Source organism: Ambystoma mexicanum, chromosome 1p, assembly GCF_040938575.1.
Source record: "Ambystoma mexicanum isolate Mex_15411 chromosome 1p, UKY_AmexF1_1, whole genome shotgun sequence".
NCBI classification, from domain to species: domain Eukaryota; kingdom Metazoa; phylum Chordata; class Amphibia; order Caudata; family Ambystomatidae; genus Ambystoma; species Ambystoma mexicanum.
The window spans coordinates 160,386,820-160,400,311 of record NC_090921.1 but is presented as its reverse complement, the minus strand read 5'-3'; positions in this window follow the sequence as shown (position 1 = coordinate 160,400,311).

The window sequence follows — 13,492 nt, the reverse complement described above, 5'->3', positions numbered from 1 at the left end:
GAACTTCCTAGTCCAATCCATCCTCAAAAAGTCATTTTACATTCAGTGACAAGAAAAAAACAACCTATCAGCCACACATGTCAAAGAAAGTTGTACATATATTTGTTTAAACAACAAACAGTGCTAAAGTGTTCAACATAACAATATAGCAACATCAGGATAAAAAGAAAACAAATGGAACCCAACTATTAAAGGCACAATACATTATAATGACATCTACATAAACATATTCATATTATTGAAATTATGAAAAAAAAATTGAAATCCATAAAAAAGTTAATGAAGGATTCAGAAACGAAAAAAGGAAAAATAATAATTTGAAAGAAACATTTGTTAAAAATAACAAGATCATAAAATGACTTGAACATAAACAGCACAGACAGCAGTGAACCATAAGTGACCCAAGTTGGCCGTTCTGTAGAGTTATAACCTGTGATATCTACAAGTGTAGCCTATTTACCACACGTCTAATACGAAGGCTGTCTCGTGCCCTGCCATTCCGGTCCTGGACGTACCACACCCATCCCAACTCCTCCCCTCTTCCCGCCCCAAATGTCTCCCCTCTCTCAGCAGCTCCACCCCCCCCTCGCCATAGCCGACATTTCACCATTCAAAAGGCGACTCGGGCAGCTGCCAGAGTCACTTTTAAATTGTGAAATGACGCGGCTGGTGAGCCACTCTCCAGAACCCCTTCAGTATGCACCAGCCCCTGTCTCACACAACTCACCCCACCCGACCATCTCCACCCCGACCCCTCCCGCCCAGAAATAATGCAGCGCGGCCAGCTCACTGCTGCGCGTCCCCCCCTAAACTCCATCTTTACACCCCAGCATACATCTCACACTATAAACCAACCTTGTATAACCCACCCTCACCCCCACATGTGGCAATGTTGCATTGCCCCTCGGATACCACCTCACTGCCCTCCGCCCCAACCCCTCACACACTTAACTCACACTTCCTCTCCCTCAGCGCAGCAGGAGCCACCCTGGCCAACACAGCCCCGTCAGCAAACCCTCCTACCCTCTCACACACTCCTGTGTCCCTCAAGTGCCCCACTAATCACACAGGTCATTCTCATCGCAGGCTACAACTGACACATTGTCTGTCCCTTCTTTTCCCCAGGACACCCCCCAGCTCGCCCCCACTACTCTCCCCAACGTTCTCCGCCCACTCCCAACCCTGTCCTAGCCTTTTTCACCTCACCTCCAAAACACTCATCCCCGACCAATATCTCTCTACACCTCCCTCCTTTTGAACTTCCCACCATGCACTCAGACATCCCTGCTCGGCACCACCACACCCAACCCGCTACCACTTCCGAAGCCGACCAGAATTATCTCTCACTATCCTGCATACGCATCAACTCCAGTCGCCAAAAACAAACAGAATCACTCGGTCGCCAAAAACAAACAGAATCTTTGACCTTATAGCCACAGAAAATCCAGACATCCTATTCATCACTGAAACCTGGATCACTGACGACTTCAACCCCATTGAACACAAGGCCTTCCCTCCTCGTACATAACAGGCCCAGTAGAACAGGGGTTGGGGGTCTAGCCATCCTCCACAAACAACACCTTTCAGTAATATCCACCGAGACTCTACCTTGCGACACTAAATGCAAATCTATTCTCGGCAAGTTCCACAACAGCCCTTCCGTCTCCCACACTTTCCTCCTCCTATATAGGCCTCCTGGCTATGACTGAAATGTTGCTGACTCTCCTGCATCTCCCTCTCAACCACACTGACACAACACCCCGTACTCACTCTGCTAGGAGACTTCAACATCTAGTTTGATGTTCCAGTCAACCCAATGACTGGCTCCCTCACCGACAATCTGGAAGCTGACGGCCTAACGCAACTGATTTCCCACCTGACCCACATTGCAGGACACATCATCAACACACTATTTTGCACATCAGATCTGGTTTCCCCACTCCCGCTGCGCCCCCTCATCTGGACTGATCACCACGCTATACCTTTCTCACTTCAACGCCACTCACCCACTCTACCATTTCCAGCAAACATCTCCTCAACCACGCTGGCCACCATTCCTCTCTGGAATAAAATCATCATCAATCTAGACCTGACCAATTCCCTATTTCACACACTTATCCCTCTCGCAAGAAAGGACATCCCTCCATCGACCTCTTCGACCAATGGCTCCCCAAAGCTATGACCCCATGACACCAACCTGCCACCTCTCCCTATGATGAAGCCCACACCAAAAGTGGTAAACCTCTTGCCTCAAAACTCTCAAAACCATCAAGCATCACCTGGAGTGAACTTGAAGGACCAACCCTACCCCACAAAACATAATGGCCTTCGTAAGACTGAACAGGGCATATCTGTATGAAATCAAGAAATCCGCCAACAGTCCATGCAGGGAACTCCACAAAATCCTAGCTTAAACCCCTTCCCTCATAAGTCACGAGTTCTCTGTGATGAACTTTCTGACCACTTTCATAACGTCGCGCTTGAAAGACATTGTACCATCATCACAAAACTAGCTCGGATCCCGCCATCTCCGAATCCCAACTTTTTATACCCCTTCCTACCAACTTTCTCTTCATTCACACCTCTTTCCCAGGCCAATTGCTGCAACCTACCAGCACTTAACGGACCAGCAAGCTCACCTGGAGATCCGTACCAACCTCCGCTTCTAAAAAAGAGCCTTACCTCCACCAGTGCAGGCAGGGTAACCCGCTCCATCATAAATAAATCCCTCTTATCTGGAACGTTTCCAGAGGCTTTCAAAACCACTCATGTGAAACCACTACTAAAAAAAACAACCTCGACCCACTCTCCCCATCAAACTACCACTCAATCTCCAACACCAGCTTCATTGCTAAATTAATTGACTGCACGGCATATAAGCAACCTGCCCTCTTCACAGAAGCTAACAGACTCCTCGACTCAGACCCTCTGCGGGATGGAATCCTCTCTGGTCGCTTTCTGGGATGACCTAAAAAGAACTTCCAATTCAGTAGGGTGTGCTACGCTCATCCTCCTGGATCTATCTGCGGCCTTTGATACCACCAACCACCAGTAATCACGAACAGGCTACTCACCCTAGGCATCAAAGATTCTGCCCTTAATTGGATCATTTCTGATTGCTTGCAAATTATTCTCCTCCCACCTTTCTCCTCCGTCCCTCGCCCCATCACAAAAGGGTGTGCCACAAGGAGCCTCCCTTTCTCCCCTCCTCTTCAACCTCTACCTAAGCCCACTGCCAGCTCTCAACCGCTCACAGAACCTTACCTGCTGCAACTACGCAGACACCTAGATCATTGTCAAAATTCCCAAGACTCCAGTCTTCGCACTCTTGCCTCTCGAATATCGACCTATGAATGACTACACAATCCGGGCAAATCAGAAATCCTAATATGCAGTAAAACTGCTCTGATTCCCCAATCTTTATATTGGCCTATAGCCCTGGAGCCCCACCTGCTGCCTCCACCTCTGTTAGAAATCTTGACTGCACCATGGACACAGACCTTTCTCTGTCCAAACACAACTCTGTTTCCAGAACCTGCCACTTCCACTAATCTTTCCCTATCTCTCATATCCTCAAAGAGTTTCTGCAATACTAGCCATCATCATCTCCCACCTACACTACACCAACTCCTATCTCAGCAGCCGAACTGCTCCTTGTCCTCTCGCCCAGAGAACATTTCACCCCCGGACTCAAGAGTACTATACTGGCTCCTTGTTGGCCTAAGAGAAACGTTCAAAGCCATGTGCATCACACACTGAGCCCTTCAGAACAAAATCATCCACAACCAAATCCCCAAATCGGGCTCAGCTCTCCTCCTCACTAATCCCTCTGACCACTCCACCAGAGTTGGCGTCTCAGCCTTCTCTATCCTAGCTCTAACCATCTGGAACACTCTTCCTCTGCACATCTGCCGCATCAAAAACCATCCAAATCCAAACATAGGAACACTCAATACCAGGTGATCCTGGCCACATTCGCAGCGGACCGACCCGTCAGCACCTGGCGGCACTGGCTGCTATTGTGGTGGCCCAAACCCCACACACTATCATACACCAAAGGCAAATCGTACTCATAGGGCCTCATTACGAGTTTGGAGGTAAGGGGTTACCCGCACCAGTAAGGATGCCAGTGCTGGTAACCTCTTACCTCCGTAGTCCCTTAGGGGGTCCCGCTATGGGCGCCTGGTTTTATCAGGCGCCCTTAGCGGAGCCGCTAATGGACCAGGGAGCTAATAACGGGCCCGCTATTAGCAGGCCCGTTATTAGCTCCATCCCCATTCCCATTGAGCCCTATGGGGGTTCTCAGAATGGGGATTCTCAGAATGGGGACTTACCGGGTCCTCCAAGGTTGGAATGACCCGGTAAGTCCCTATTCCGAGAACCCGGACCCTTAATGCGGTAAGGGGGTAGCCATGGTGCTACTAGCGCTATGGCTACCTCCTACCTCGTAATGAGGCCCATAATGGTTGTGATAGAATCACTGGCATCGCAATCTGACAGATTGGGATGCACTGCAGGGAATTATTATTGTAGGAATTGTGCCATGGCCATGTCATGCACCAGAAGGCCAGGTGGGGGTCTCTCGTACATTACTCCAGGAGGGCAATCAAGAACTAGCCCTGTTATCACACTGGAAATACTTGAGGGAAGGACAGGTATTGCACATGTATGAACTATAGGATGGGCCACCCATGGTAAAGGTAATAACTCAAAAGGCTCAGTAAGCTCCCAATATCTGGGTAGACTTGTCACGATATCCACCTCGAAGAACCTGGAAGTACATACAACCCGTGCTCCTCTTGTTGCAAATAGGTGGAGCATAGATTGTTGCGGTCACTAAACAATTTATCGCAGCAGCAAGAATCAACAAAAGAAGCCAATACCCGATTGGGCGCACAAACAACAAATCACCACAGAATTGGCTAGGTACGTGTAACGCACCACTCCGGTGGCCACTGGCTGCAGGCATGGCTACCCACACACATCAGAATACGGCAAGGACTATGACACAATGAGGTTGTGCTGTTCACATGTGTATCGGCTTACTTACACCAGACTACGCCTCAGCCCCTCGGACATCAGAATGGAGCGAAGACTTATGACAAATTCAGGCACGTTAAACACATAGCAAATCTCTAGCACTCATGCCATCTCCTGACTCCTCTCAGCACCCATCCACATACCTGACTGCATGGGTTGCGCTCTACCGGAGCCTGGCCAGCCTGGCTAACCCTTATTTGGCCAAACACATACACGCATTCTAATCTTACTCCATGACCTCCAACACTCTGGACTTTGCTCAACCGAGGGAGTTCCCACTACCAGTGTATTGAGACTAGAATAATGGTTAAAGGCGCCATATAAATAACAAGTGCAATACAATACAATAATGTAAGTACCTGCATGGGTACTAGGATCAGGTCAGTGGGTATTAGCATTCTGTCTTCGGGTTGCACCAATTCTCCCCTATTACTCAATAGGTCAAATCCAATAGATTTTTCTGTAGCTACTGATGGATCAGAGGCTCGGTTGCTAGGTTTTCAAATCTGATGGTTCCCCAGTTTGTGTCAACTGAGCCTGATCCCACACATGACACCATATGTGAGGAACCAGGAATGAGACCCGGGCAGAGGGGACTCATAGTGATTGTCATAAACTTGCATTAAACAATAAAGCCTCACTATCCCTAATCTAGGAGGTGTTTCCCAACCTTAACCAAAACTAAGGGGCTGTCAAGTGTCAAGATGTCCAAAGCAAAAATGTCCTGTGTCTGAAATCCTATCTAGCACTCACATTCTAAAACAAACTCTAAGGTGTTAAGGGTATTGTCTTTGACTTAGAAAGTGTGCAAATGTTTAAGTTCAATAAACGTTCCAAATGGATAATCTTCACAGTTCTAAAGGGAAGGACTCCATTCCCCAGGATTCTGTCCACCAAAACAATAGTTCAAAGAATAACCAGGTTCTTTATAGCCCAAGAGGATAACCCCCTCCTCTTGTGTTGCAATTGAATCCAGGGGAAATTACTCCCTTCCCCATGCCTTGTTCCACATTCTGTACAATTAAAATCTTAATTCGTGGGTCTTCCTTAATATTCGCTTTCCAAGATAACACAAATTGGGTGCGGGTCCCAGATCTGCAATTCTCAGGGTATACTCTCCTGCCAGGACTTTATGTTGCAATCTCTCTTCCACATTCAGTACAAGGGGACATGGGTCTTCCCCATGTTGCTTTATGGCAAAGTGATACACAATTTGGGAGCTGACTGGACTATTGGTGTGCTTAGGACTATTTTTACAGAATCTTCAATCTCCAGTATTTAAAGAACAGATAGACAGTTGCCTGACCATCGAGAGCAAGACCCACCCCCCCCTTGTCTCCACAGTATGACTGTAAAACTAGTTGCTCTCTGGTCTACGGCGCTAGTTAAAATATCAATTATGAAATAATTTCTATGTACATTGCAAAATGTTGCATACGAGGATGCTTTATTCAATGCGCTTGCTATGCCGTCACGTGTTTCAACCGTGGGTCGTTCAAAAGGCTACAGTTGTGCTTACAGATTCAATATCAAATTCTTCACTATACGGCGACACCATTCGTTTTTTGTAGATGCCCCTTGGCTTGTTTCCAAAGACTCCTGTGTGGGCAGTTTTCTTATTCCGTTTAATTTAACAGCTTTAAATATATTTAAGATTAAAAACCTCAGTTAGAGGAGCGATCCTCTTTGTGGTTAGTGGAACCATTGGTGTTCTGTATGGAATCACCTTTATGGCAAAGCAGTGTGACGATGAAGATGACAGTGACACCAATGAGGATTACTCTCTCCCCTACTCTTGGCAACCAATTCACTCTTTCAGGGTCTCTTTGCCTGAGTTCTGGCATCCCCTTTTACTCTCTGGGTTCATCGACAATATATGCTTTGTCTCACTCCAATCATATGTATTCTGGTACTCGTCTCGGTATCTGCTGAACTTGAGCATCTTTCCCCAGTTAGCGGCATAGAGAGTTCTCACTCCTTGCGTTGGAATGAAGCCCATCCTGGCTTCCAATTCCCGCTTCGACTTCCTTCTTCTTCGTCTGGCAAGTCCACGGTCAACCGACACCACTTCACTACGCATCCAGTCTGGGTCTTGCCTCTGCACCTCTCCTCTTGCCTGTAGTGCTCTGCGCCCATGGCTCTAAATTCTGTTTGCTTCCTGGTTTACCCGACTGGCCAGGAGCGCTTGGGTTTGCTCCCTCTCTCGCCATCACCACTTGCCTGCCTTCAGGGTTCCTTCCTGGGTTGTGACACCATCTGCTCTGCACTGAAACCTGCATCTCATATCGGTCTCCAAGCCAACGCTGGGAAAAGGAAGCGCTCTTCAATTTCTTGTAGCAGCTGATTTAAACTCCCACGTCCAGGCTAGGAAATGTCTTGGACCAATCACATTTTTCACAACACTAGAATGAGCATTATGGTTCACACTCTTTCTCATGACAGTCCTCTTCCTCGTCTCAGTACATGTAGTTCTACTAGGTGTAAAATCTTCAGTTCTGTCAGCAGCTTTTGCAGGATGTTGAAGGGGGTTATCACAATATGCAATCAAGGCATGGGGAATGGAAGGGAATGCCCTAAAAGCAAAGGGGGATATCATGTCTCATCTGATGATGCCTGTTCATCCCTCAGAGGGCCACCTCCAATCATGGGATACACCCTCACATAGCCACCCCCAGGGCCAGGATCATGTAGTGGCTGGCTTTCCCTTGGCAACATGAGGGGCGGTTACCTCTGGCAAAGGAGTGATGACTTCATCAGATTCATCACATTATCCATATTGAAGAACCCACGATGTGATGGACTACAGCGCTTTTGGTCTTGTTAACCGCTGTTGTGGGAGAGTGCGATAGGTCTAAAGAGGAGAGCTTAGTTGTGGTTTGGATTAGTGTTGATGTACTAATCGCTAGGCCTCTGGTGGCCGTCTGCGGCAGGGTTTGTGTGTGTAGCGTAAGGTGGTGCTAGTAGATCTTAGAAGCATAAAGCTAGTAGACGTTAACTCATGTACGATTGTGACATTTCTAGGGGGCACTTGGCACTGATGTCTGGCGGACAAGAATCTAGCATGTTTCTGAGCATGACAGCTGTGGCCGGTAGAAGGAACAGCAGAACGTGCTTGCTGCTTGTGTAAGACCATATATGGAATAAAGGCACAATAACCATATACTAATGACACGCCAGTCATGAGGTTCATTTCCCAAACAAGTCTGGTTTATTTTTAGAGTTTCTCAGTCGGCCGACCGAGTCTCAATGTCTCACGACATGTGTTCCCAGACACTGTGAGATGAGAGAGAGCGAGCAGCGGTAAAGCAGTCATATATATACAGAATACATCATCATTCTACAGCATTATTCGGTCCACCCCTATATGTGACATACAAGCTAGGGTTCGGTAATTGACAGTTATGCACGTAACTTCATTCAGTCTAAACATTAGTATTTCTAGCGGAGCTGCAGAGACAGTTTTCTGTTATGGGGAACATGGGGCATCGGCACAGGGAAGGATATCAGGTTCTAGCAGGGAGACATTCCTACTAGTGTTATCTGTTCGCTGCACTCATGGGCTAAGGGTCAGACAGTTCTGAAGCAGAAAAAATACCATCCTTCGTGAAGGAGCACCGTTAGTTTCATATAATTCTCATTTAACTGCCTTTTACAACATCGCTTGCAAGACAGGCTGGCACATGGGCTGCTGATTAGCCGTGGCTTTTTGCACCGCTTCAAGGCTTTACCGAATAAGAAAAACAATGTATTTCTGCGGGGTTGCACATTCCGTGGCCTCGCACTGTGTGTGGATCTGAAGCACAGAATATATTTGCAAAGCGTTACAGAAAAGAAAATGGCAGGCATTTACAAAATGGACTTCCAATGGTCTCATTCAGGGTTCATGGTTTTCCATGTTTGTCACATGTCATTTGCTTCTGGCCAACATACTATTCATACTATTCGGGCTATGCGATTGCATTTACAGTTTCACACTTGAATGTTTTCATTGCCTACAAGGCTAAGGAAAGAGAGGTTTCAGAAAAACACTGCCACCTCCCCCTAGCTAATGGAATAATGCTAAATATGCAAAGCTTGGATCTCCAGAAAGGGCCAGGAAAGTGAATTAGGATTCAGAAGACCTGCGGACAGGCAGCTCTGTACACCTGCACTAACAACAATGTTAAGACATTCATTGTGAGAAGTCACTAGATCTCTCAATCACATTGTAGCTATTTTGAAGACTGAAAAGGTATATTTTCATTAATGGATCTTGTAGGCTTTATAGCCGCCTGTCATTATCATAGGGTCTATCCATTAGGACTTCAGGTCCCACATAGTCTACATACTTAGTATAACCATCTTAGAGGGCCTGCCACCTAGCTCTACAGTCACTGTGGCTACCTGGGCCTTTACACTGACCACAATGTGGCTGAGAGGCCTTTAGAATTTCTGGGCAAATGTTTACTTCTTAGTCATCCTGGTGGCACCAATACAGCGCTACAGCATTGGTTCTCTAGGATTGTTCATCCTTACTAATGCTACAATTTCTTGTAAAGAATAATGCAAGATCCTCCATTTCTCCTTTCAATTGCTCAATTTCTGAGGGAATAACATTACCCACTAGGTCTTTCTTGAGGCAATCTGTAGGCTATCATGACTACCAAGAACCTCTCTATTCGTGCCCAGTACAAGAGTAAATGGTTACATTTCTATTATTGGTAATAGGGAAAGATCCCCCACCTGTCCTGCCCTATTGATGTTGCCCTGTCATTCTCCAAACATCTGGTAGAGCCAGGTGCTAATGCTGACACTTGCAAGAATAATGTAGGGGAGTTTATCTCCGTCACCAATTGGGCCATCTAGAATTGAAAATTGGTGCTGTCTATGAGATTACCTTAAACTAGCACCCTGCGAAACCACCTGACCCAGAGCACATGGCCAACTTAAAGAAGAGCACAACCCACAATACTCAGGTGCAGGCTATCACATCACCTTGGAGCATAGCCAAGGGGATGGACAAACATACTTTAAAAGGCAACCAATCCAAACTGTTTTTTTCTGTCTTGGGGAGAGCTGGCAAGAAGAAAGTAGCCGACCCTGGGTGACCTGGACCATTAACTGAGGAGTATTCCATGTCAGAGTGCTGCAGGGAATTTGCCCTGGTGTGAGGCGAGTTGAGAAAAGCATGGACAATTCTTGAAGATTGTTCTTATTAGAGCGTTACTGGGTAAGAAGGGTACCAGCTTTGAGTGGGAAGCACGAATTATCATCTGGGGGGCAGGAGAAGCAGTGAAATAGAAAGGAACCTTTAACTGGTTTGGAAGAGGGATAACTATTTGGGAAGAGAGCATTAATTGTGCCAGCCTAACGATATAAGCAAGAGGTACTATCTTAGAAGTAGAAGAGAGGGTGGAATGGAAGGAAGCTTTGAAAGAGCTATAGAAGGAAACTGCTCTAGCAAGGGAAGTGACGGGTACCATCTGAGTAGAAAGAGGTAAATATAGTGAGCAGAGGAGTAGGAATACACTGGCCTGACAGAGTACTGAGACATTAAGGAGAATAGAGAAATGTTGAAAGTAGAGATGGAAGGAAAATAAGTCCCTGGAGAGAAAGTGCGGGAGTCCATCAAGAGAGAGAGTGGTAGATAAAAGAGGACAGAGGGAGTCATGACATAGTGAAGCATAAGGATTGAGAGGCCCCGTTAAATTATCACTGAAACAAGGAGGAGGTGGAACAGCTGGAGAGACAGATTGCGGGGGAGACTTATTGTAAGAGAGACCATTGAGTGGGAGCAGGTATCTGGAATATGAAAGAAAAGAGTGAGGAAGAAGCTAAAGAGCTAGAGTGAGGGTTAAAGACTGACCACCCAAAAGAAAAAGAAGAGATCGACAGCTACCTGAGGACCATGTTAGTCCAGGGGAAGAGGCTAGGAGCAGGAGGCTGAACGAGACAGCACTGTTATACCAGGAAGCAGGGAAGACAATATAGTGATAGCCATGAGATAGAAAGGCTTCTGAGGAAGCTGCAAGGGAAGAAGCACAGAACAAGGGGACGAGCAACCCTCCTCCGGCAAAGTCGCCCAGGGCCAGCAATTCATCCTGGGAGGCAACCCCCACCAGACTTACCAAGTGAGCAAGAAGACCCAGTTCCACCTCCTTTTGAGAACCAATGGGAAACAACCAAGAGGTAGAGGTCTAGCAGACCACCTAAGCACTGATCGGCCATAGAGCAATGGGACTGGGGCACAGAACTGCCCATGGGTAAAGGAGCGAGTCAAAAGACCCAACTACCCCATCATGGATATTTCAGGCGAGGAAGAGGCATCGCCCTTGCAGAAATTTGTGTACAGTACTTTTGTTTGGCGAGTGAAAAAATCTTTGTTGAACTTTGGATTTTGGCCATCATAGTTTTGTGATTTTCTTGAACGATGGAACCCCTCAGTTGCAAGACGGGAAGCACCATTCTTTTGGAGACTTCAGATGGGAGACCATTTGACCCTACCTCTTATTTTAGGGATGGGCACTTGGAGCCATTTCCCAACATTTTACTTCTGGCTACCTTTATCATCCTTAGTATTTTGCTTAGCAACCCTCCTTACGCTGTTTATTATGTTGCACACTGTTGGAAAACATTTAAACCTTATTATTTTTTCTGTCTCTATTTTTAGTAACACAAGTGACAATCAGGCGAGATCTAGAGGACTCGCCACACAAGACCCACCACTGAACATATCTTTGCTCAGAACCTAGAGTGATGAACCCATAAGCCAAATCCCGGCCCAACTTGCATACAGAGACATACGCTCAGGAAAGGAAATACACAAAAGTGGATCTTCCAGGCTCTTGAGATGCATAGAAGCCTCCCTGCTCAAATGTGACCAGTATCATTGAGTCCGGGAGCTAGGCAGAGCCATGCAAATTCCATCCTGATTTCTCCTAATTTCCCTTCTTAAACCTGGACCCCAAGGACCATTATGTAATGGAGAGTAGGCAATAGGACGAATATAAAACACATGGTAGGCAAACATGTGGGCAGCTGGTGGACCTTGACTGTACAGAAATGACACATGGAAAAGGATCTACCAATCAGAACCTGTGCTGAATCAACTGGCCAATTACAAACCTGTATAAAAGGGAGCAGAGAACTGCACACTGGAAAAGTGTTTTGCATGTTGTCACATTGGGAGATAGGACAGCATTCCTAAAAGAGAAGAGTAGAGAGTGCTGACAGGAGAAAAGACCAAGAAATCCTTGAGCCAGGAGAAACAGCTACAGTGCCGAGGCCATGTCAAGTAGGCCATCTAATGAGAGAGTGTGTGTAAAGTGAAAGTCTGCAAGCAAAGATACCCTTACAGTCACTTGCGTTAAGCAAGAGAAAGCTAGGTGGGAGCTATAGTCCAGACCCCCCCCTGGTGAAACTAGCAAGGCCACCAAGCCAAATAAAAGGAAGACTTGCTGAACAATAGACTTAGATAGAGGACTAAACAATTTGACTCAGAATTACATTGAATGGGACGAACACATCGTCCCCTGACTGGTTCTGGGAGCCACCTGGAGCCAGTGAACGTTGGGCCCTTGCCACTGCAGGCTATGCCTAAATGTCCAGTCCCTTCCCGCCCCACGGTCTAGCTGGGCAAACTAGCCCTACAGGCTTAAACCCTCAATTTATTGTAGTAATCGACACATTAATGGAAATGCTCCTCCTACACAATTGAGAGCTTCTAAGTCTTGCCCCAACTATATCCAAATCTTCAATACTGAAAAAGAAGGCATTCGCTTTAAGAGAAACCTTGTCTTGATGACCAACAGAGGTAGCGCATACATCGCTACTTTTACCAGTTAACCTGGCACATCAAAGGAATTATATTTGAAGGTCTGTAGGACTCACAAAGAACTCTGTGGCACGACGAGCACAGTGCTTTAAGCCCATGGCTATGCAAATGGGGGAAACAGACATGAAGTGCAATGTTAAAAATGCATTGTTCCCCGGCCAATAAATCTCCTATGTGGGAAACAATACATCACTTTCCCTGCTTAATGTTCCAAGTACTTTGGAGAGTTTAAAAAGCTTACCCAGAGGTTTACAATCTGTAACTTGCACAGTGAACACAATACAGCTGCCAGCTCAGTGTAGGTAGCGCTAGGGAAAGTCACAGGAGAACATCTACAATCCAGCATTGTGGACAGGCCAGATGTAGGCTTGGTCCAACCTCTCGGTCCAAAGGAGCCCCAAGTGCACTCAAGGAAGATACAGAATACCAGCTCTCATTCAACTACGGCTCAGAGGTGCAGACCTTCTATAAAGACACACTTGGGGGCTAGAAAGGGGTGCTGGAACCCTGAAGGTGTCTCAGTTGCTAGTCCCCAGGGATCCGTCATCCAGGTGGCCAGGACACGGCCATTGCTTTTGGATCCAGTTCCTGGGGGTGGACCAGTGCGGGAGGATCACCTGGATGGGGGATGATCGGGAA